Genomic DNA, 7813 nt, shown 5'->3' with positions numbered 1-7813 from the left:
GCCTGCAAGGTCTTTAAAGAGAAGTTTTGCAGCAAATCCGAATCACTTTATTTGACAGTCTGGAAGACAACAGTGAGTTCAGTGGCGCTTATGATCTAGTCCTTCCAGGGGATCAGTAGACCTTTTTAACCACTGACATCGACAAAAGACGAGGAGGAAATAGAGGAAATCATAATCACGTGATGTGGCCCATCCATCGCTGTTTACACAGCGTTAAGTCTCCAGGGGCTTGAAGGTGAATGATGACGATGACACTTATTTTGCCGGAGTTTGTGTTCATATTTTGCCATTTATTTCCCTCCCACCCCCCCCACAGTTTACTGCTGTGCGTCATTCCCTGCTCATGCCAAGCGTTTCTGATGGAGTTCCCTTCCTGGAGCGCCATACCTCTGACTTTCCTCGTGCCTCTCCTGTCCTGACTCTCCTTCTCCTGTTCATCCACCTGTCGGCATAAAAGGGCTCCTTTGTACCCCCGCGCTCTACTTTCTCTAGAATTCACGTACACGTGCTTAAACAACAGAGATTTGTGTGACCGACATTCGTATTTCTTCGCAGGAGGTAAAGCCTCGTATGTGTAAATTCCAGGTTGATGACATTGGCCTGTCTGACATGACCCTTCCATTGGCTCGTGGGTATGTTTCTGTTCAGAGCCTTGCTTGATTCTGATTCTGATTCTTAATTCAATGTCTCTTATTTGATACTCAGTCGCAGGGTATCTTCCCCATTTGCCTTTAGATTGTGTCCACAAATTGGCCAGTGTGGTCAGCTTAGATACACTGGAAATATTCTGTCTCCCTGGTAAAACTAAGTGCCTAAATATATGAACTGTAAATATAATCTGTAGGAACTCACAACTACTTACACACACACACACACACACACACACACACATTCAGGGATACATAGGACCCAACGTTTTGTAAGTGTTTTTCGGAGTTTCCTATTACTGTGTTCTCCACCATGTAGACAGTTTACAGAAAGAACACAGAGGAAAGAGAGTGTCACTCACCCCACGTTGTCACCCACCGCTTATTCACCAAACACGGAGAACTTGCTTGATGGTAGGCATTGAACCAACTTTGGGGACTAACGCGATGAATGGCACGTGACCCCTGCCCTTGGCTTTCACTACCTGTGGTTCCCCATGCCTGTGAAAAGAAGTGATGATAATTCCATTTGATAAATGCAAGTCTGGAGGTTTGTCCATGTAGTAAAGATGCTTAAGGTTATGACAAACCATGTCCCCATGGGCGTGTTGCCTGGTCTTTCCGGAGTGTAAGTCGTCTCTCCCATGTTGAGAAAACCTAGCCAGTTACCGGGAACCAGCCACCTCAGCAGTCCTAACACCAAGCAGGTGGGAGTAATCACATTAAGATTCAGGGTTTATGAAGAAAGATGTGCTCTCTTTGATGAATTTTGATCATTGCACAGAGATGCGCTTGAACCGGGGAGGCTTATCATGTGTCTCTCCAGAAGATTTTTTAACTGTTATTACTCAAAGTAAGAAAAAAGAAGTTTTTTTTACTTGTATGACTGTTGTCTGGTTGATCACAATAAAAATGTTAGTGCTGACTAATGTAGGAATTATCGCAGCGGATATTGGTATTAATAGTTAAAGAAATATAAGCTAGCGCTCACAGAAATATATAGCTACAGCTATATATAACCAATCTGGTGCCATGTGTTGGTGGAAAAAAACAACCCAGAAAGTTACAGAAACCACTCACAAGAAAACATAGAACAAGTTAGTGCTTTTTTGTTTTGTTTGTTGTGTTGTGTTGTTTTTTTTTTTTTTTGCATTTAAATAAAGAACTTTTGTCTGATAAGTCGCAGTCACTTGACCTCAAATCATTAAGTGGGGAAAGTCTAAACAAGAAAAGATAATGTTTACCTGAACGTTGGGGAAAGCATCAAGATTTATGACCCAGACATTAAGATTGTAGAAGATCGTATATAATTACAGCAATAAGCATCTGTGTAAGAAGCAGCTATTATGCCAAAGAGAAAGAGCCGCAGAAAATCTTAAGGCATAAAGAAAACGGGAAAGTGATATTGCTCATAGAATTGTTGGTTAGGAAAACAGAAAATATAACAAAACGTATGTCAAGCTCTGTTGAAGAATGGAGGACTTAGATGTGTATGTGCGGACGTAGGGAGCAAACTCAATCGATCCACACCGGTTCACATGACGAATAGAATCGGCCACGAAATTAGCCAAAGTCACAGACGTTTCGTTGTACCTCAGGGCTCTCCTTCACCAAGATGGCCCGATACACAGCTGGGGATGATTCAGGGCAATTCAATGACCAAAATTTAGAGATCTACATATGTCTTGACACTGTACGAACCAGCGTTAGAATCTTCTGGGAATCAGATTAATTCAGTGAATCATTTTTCCTCAAAGCACGTACATCTCAGAGAGGTTTTCCTTTCTGGCTCATCTCCGAACCCATCCCTCCTTGGGGGTTATTCATTCTCCATAGAAGTCAGCCAGAGAACTGTTTCTTTGGTCCATGATGTGACACGTGCTATCAAGAGTTACAGTCAGTAGAGGGGCGCCTGGGTGGCTCAGTCGGTTGGGCATCCGACTTCGGCTCAGGTCATGATCTCGCGGTCTGTGGGTTCGAGCCCCGCGTCGGGCTCTGTGCTGACAGCTCAGAGCCTGGAGCCTGTTTCAGATTCTGTGTCTCCTTCTTTCTCTGACCCTCCCCTGTTCATGCTCTCTCTCTGTCTCAAAAATAAATAAATGTTAAAAAAAGATTTAAAAAAAAAAAAGAGTTACAGTCAGTAGAGGCGCCTGGGTGGCTCAGTCAGTTAAGCATCTGACTGTTGATTTCGGCTCAGGTCATGATCTCACAGTTCGTGAGCCCGAGCCCGGCTCCAGGCTCTGTGCTGACTGGACGGAGACTGCTTGGGATTCTCTGTCTCCCTTTCTCTGTCCCTCCCCTGCTCACACCATCTCTCTCTCTCTCAAAATAAAAAAATAAACTTAAAAAAAAAAGAATTACGGTAAAAGAAATCTGAGGTCCTGTACATTCTCTAACCTGAGAGACAGATCAAGCAGACCTGGTGGCTGGCCCACGCTCCTGACGGTTGACAGAGGAGTCCCTCAGGAATACCAGTTCTATAGCAAGCGCTAAGGTGAAAGGAAAATTATATGTTGTTTTTCAGCTACAACGGGCGTAAATTCTCTCATATTCATCACAGAGACAGTATCAACGGTGGATAGTAGAACGTGCTGTGATTTCATGCAATCCTATCTATGCAGATTCTAAAATTATTTAGTGGTAAAGAAATACTCCAGTTTTGCAGATGAAACGGTGTGGGGAGAGCTTCACGTGGTTCATACACTGGTGTTGTATTTTAGCACCCACCACGACCACTCATGCGTCGCATCCCTGTGGCGTTTGCTTATCGGCTGCCCGTCATCTCGGCTTTCCTACTGATTTGGGTTTGTGACATGATATGGTGTATTCACTGCTTTTCGTATCTCACGTAGTCTGATTCAAAACATGTCCATGTGTGGACTAATGCTTCCCGTAGCACAATACGCTTTGCTTTTCTTTGTATAATGTTTATCTGTTTATGTTGAGGGGAGGCACACAGAGAGAGGGAGGAAAAGACAATCCCAAGCAGGCTCCACACTCAGCGCAGGGCCAGACATGGGGCTCGATCTCACGGCGGTGAGATCATGACTTGAGCCGAAATCAAGACTCAGACGCTTAACCGACTGAGCCACCCAGGCGCCCCAAGGTACACTTTTCTATAATAGAGACAGGATTACCTCTTCCAAGTGGATGAGAGGGGATAAGGGCCCTGCACACAAGTACAGAAGGTGTCCCGAATCAGCACCAATTCTCCATCGTCCAGGAGTTCATCCACTCACAGAGCGTGTACTTCTGTCCCCCTGAATAGTGTGCATGCGTGGGTTTTAACTACCTCATCATTCATACCCGAGGAATGTGGATCAGGAGGAAAACTCAAAACAGTTCTAGGTCTTCCCACTCACCATGGTAAAACAACAGTGAGCAGACTTCAAACGCTCCAGTGAAGACGAAGCTCCAGGTCTTAAAGGAAAGGAGCCTCAGAGCTCTCCGTGGCGTATCTGTGGTTTACGTTGTTGTGCCCATGCTTCATTCATCACCAGTAGGAGCACAGAACCGGTAACCCTTCTGCCAAAAACTCCCTTCGCTGGAAACTGCGAGATTAAATTTATCATCACGTTCTGTGTTTATCTTGCCCTTCGATGCTTTCCATAACCCTTCTCTTTCTTGAGAAAATAATACATTTTTATTACGAAGGATGAAGCTGTGTAAATGTCAGAAGTTCGTATCTCCCCATCTCCTTTGGCAAAGAAAAGCATAGAAAGAGATGAAAGGTATTCAGATGATTTAGACCGACTGCATTTTTTCCAGGGCGATAAATCTGCCCTCCAGTCTTTAGGGAGTAAAATGAGGGGGGCGGGGAAACAGCCAAACATACAATCTACAATACAGTAACCAGTGTGCATCATCATCTCTCCTTTGGCTCGTAAGGAACTAGTGTTGATGAGAAAAGATCTTCCCCTGTGTGTTGAGTGAGTAAGAAGTGGTAAAGGAGGAATATAAAGACTTTCTGAATAGCACGACTTCTAAACTCAGAGGAGAAAATGGACGGCAGATTGCCGTATCCAGACTACAGACGCATCCCCTTGGCGGAGTAGAGTTGCCAATGTTAAGTCAGATTTGCCGCAAAACACCGGTCTCCTGGCTCTACGTGGACAAACGTGGAGAGACGAATCACAAACCTTGTAGAGCTGCCGTTTCAAGAAAAATGAGAGAAAATGTCATTCTTGGTGGGAGTAAAGAGCGTTTGTGCCTCTGGCCTGTTTCTCTCATTGACATTCCTGCCTGATAACGTGTGGTGTTGGGTTTCCAGCATCTCTCCTGGTCAAGCTTCTCGGCCCATCTTCTCTCATGTGGGCAAAGCCCCAGGTCGGCCCTGCAGGCACAATGTTGACGAAACCAGCAGGGGGGCAGGTGCTAGAAGGCAGCATTGCCTTCTGTGTGTGTGCCAGCCCCTTTCCTGTCCCTCTCATTGCTGTTGTCACAGGAATGAGGACAGCATGGTTCCCTGGTGAGGGCCGGGGCATGCTGAGGCAGGGCCTTAAGGACTCCGTGGCACATAGTTTATGTCCGAAGACTGAGTTAAGTTCAGTGAATATAAAAGAACAGTGTTAGATTGAGATTTTTAGTCTTTAGTATTGGAATGAACACCACAAGTCGAAGTAGAGGGAGAAAATCAATGGGATTTTGTAGTTTTGATGTCTTTTTTTTTTTAACAGTTTCACTGATGTATAATTGGCACACACACACGAAAACTTGTATACACCTGTGAAACCATTGGCACGATCAAGACAGTAAACTGCCAGCACCCTCCCCAGCATCCCCATGTCCCTTTGTAATTGTTTGTAATCTGTACGTGTGTGTATACACACAAATGAAACGTTATACACTCAACTACACAGATAACCTTATCTGCAAATCTAATGGGAAAAGCTAGCCAAGTGTAACTTTCTAAAAAAATTTTTTTTAATGTTTATTTATTTTTGAGAGACTGAGAGAGAGCTTGAGCAGGGGAGGGGCAGAGAGAGAGGGAGACACAGAATCCGAAGCAGGCTCCAGGCTCCGAGCTGTCAGCACAGAGCCCGACACGGGGCTTGAACCCATGATCGCAAGATCATGACCTGAGCTGAAGTTGGATGCTTAAACTGACTGAGCCACCCAGGTGCCCCATAGCAAACTATAATCTTTAATCTTTAATAGTCAAAATTCTAAATTAATTGAGAAGTAAAGCTCTGTAATTAATCAGGGAACTGTTAAAATGTCGAACATCAAGTGTTCGAATCGATGTGGTCTGTGATAGTTGCCTAGTGATCCTACCGGAAGAACTGTCACAACATTCTTGGTCAAAGCAGTGGCTTGAATGCATTGTATGGGACATGTCAGTACACACACTCGCGCACACACGAGCCATTGAACTGTTTCTCCTCTATCCAGATTTTCAAGAGGAAGCAGAAAGATTGTTCTCAACTGCATAATTTTCTCCTGCTAAAGAGGCATGAGTGTGTGAATGAAGCCACACACTGGGTGAATTTAGCCGAGAGGAGCCCACCTGCCCATCTTGCAGGAGGCGAGGAGCTGCATTGCAGGCCATCCGCTGACCCCGTAGCTGTCCCCTAGGTCAGCAAGCAGCCAAGGGGCCGATTTATTGACAAGATAGAGCTTCCCGGTCAATGAGTGCCTGTCCCTGTTCATTTCAGCCACCAGGGGGAGCCCTGATTATCCCATCGTAGGACAGTCGTCCCTGTGAACAAAGGTTCAAGTGACAAACATCAGGGCTTCTGGTTGATTCCAATATTATGTTGCAGCCGGACAGACAGAGCAGACTTCAGTGACCAGGTTGTAGGGTGGAGCCCCCTCTGTTTACAAAGAAGGGAAAGTGAGGCCAGAAAAGCGTAGGCACTTGCCCATGACCACACGGCTCAGGAGAGCCTGGGCTCAGATTCAGAGTCTCATCCACTGGTGCTGGTGGGGTGATGGGATCCAAAAAGGAATGAGGATGTGGCAGTGTGTGTATTAGTGGCTCTGCCTATCTGTAGTTTGTTCTGTCCCTCTCCGTCTGTCCATCTGTCCATCCATCCACCCACCCATCCTTCCGATACATGTGGACAGGTCAGAACGGCACGCGGTGATAGTGGCCACGCTTAGCCCTCCCTTCGGTGCCTACCTTACCACAGAATTAAGGAGAATGCGGTCCCTTCGTGGTGAAGATGTGCACGAGCACGGGCAGAAATCCCTTGCGACTCGAATGGACCCCAGCCCCGTCCCGCGTCTCTCCTCAGCACCTGCACCAGCACCCACCTGGCTGTTTGGTGGCCCGAGAGCACCTGCCACAGCGGAGGCGGCCTGCCCCAGGGCCCACTGTGCCCAAGTTTGCAGGGCCTGCCTATGGAGGGGACTCAGTCTTTGCTGGTTCCCTTCCCGGAGGGGATAAAATGGCCGTCTGAAGGTCTGTGGGTTAACCCTTTTGTGCTGCCCACTACAAGGTTGGTGCTGTTGTTAACCTTCTGGTTTTACAAAGGAGAAAATGCAGGCACAGACGTGGCAGGAAATGTGTCAGAGGCCGGAAGCGAGAGCAAGTTGACCTCAGGCAGGACGTGAACCCCGCAGCCTGGCCTGTGTGTCCGTAGAGGACAGACAGCAGGACCTGCTGTTTGCACCAGGGTGGTGGTCTCTTTTGCTGGAAGCTCGCCCCAAAGCCACCAGCTGAGAGCAGAGCCGTCTGTGAAAACCCCAGGTGAGAGAAAGGATGGGGCCCACCGAAGCACCATGAATGGGGGGCCCAGCCCAGAAGGAGGTTGGAGGACCCCAAACACGGTCCAGACGGTTACCTCATGTTAGCATCTCTCAGGCTCACAGGTCGTCCTAGGCTGCCCGCTGCTTTAACGTTTTCCTCACAGCAGCACGTGCCCTGGTGTCTGAGCCTGCTCGGGCCACCACAACCCCACAGCCTGGACCACCCAAACAGGAGACACTCTGGCCTCGCCGCTCTGGAGTCCAGAGACTGGGAGTCCAAGGTCAAGGTGCCCCACACGGTTGGTTCCCTGAGACCCCTCCCCTTGGCCGGCAGTACTCCTCAGAGCGTCCTCACGCAGACTCTCCTAGGTGGGCGTGCACGCTGGGGTCTCCCTCTTCTTATAGGGACACCAGTCATAGTGGGTCAAGACCCACCCTAAGGGCCTCACTTTAACTTAATCACTGCTGTAGAGACC

General features: G+C 47.4%; 1 protein-coding gene across 3 annotated transcripts in view; it reads left to right on the top strand.

The window, feature by feature from the left end:
* COBL (cordon-bleu WH2 repeat protein) overlaps window positions 1-7813 on the top strand; it is a 260429-nt gene that overhangs the window by 209127 nt on the left and 43489 nt on the right. The gene's annotated exons all lie outside the window — the stretch shown is intronic.

Source organism: Panthera uncia, chromosome A2 (genome assembly GCF_023721935.1).
Source record: "Panthera uncia isolate 11264 chromosome A2, Puncia_PCG_1.0, whole genome shotgun sequence".
NCBI classification, from domain to species: domain Eukaryota; kingdom Metazoa; phylum Chordata; class Mammalia; order Carnivora; family Felidae; genus Panthera; species Panthera uncia.
Note: the sequence above shows the minus strand (reverse complement) of the source record. Positions and strands in the feature narration are given on the sequence as shown.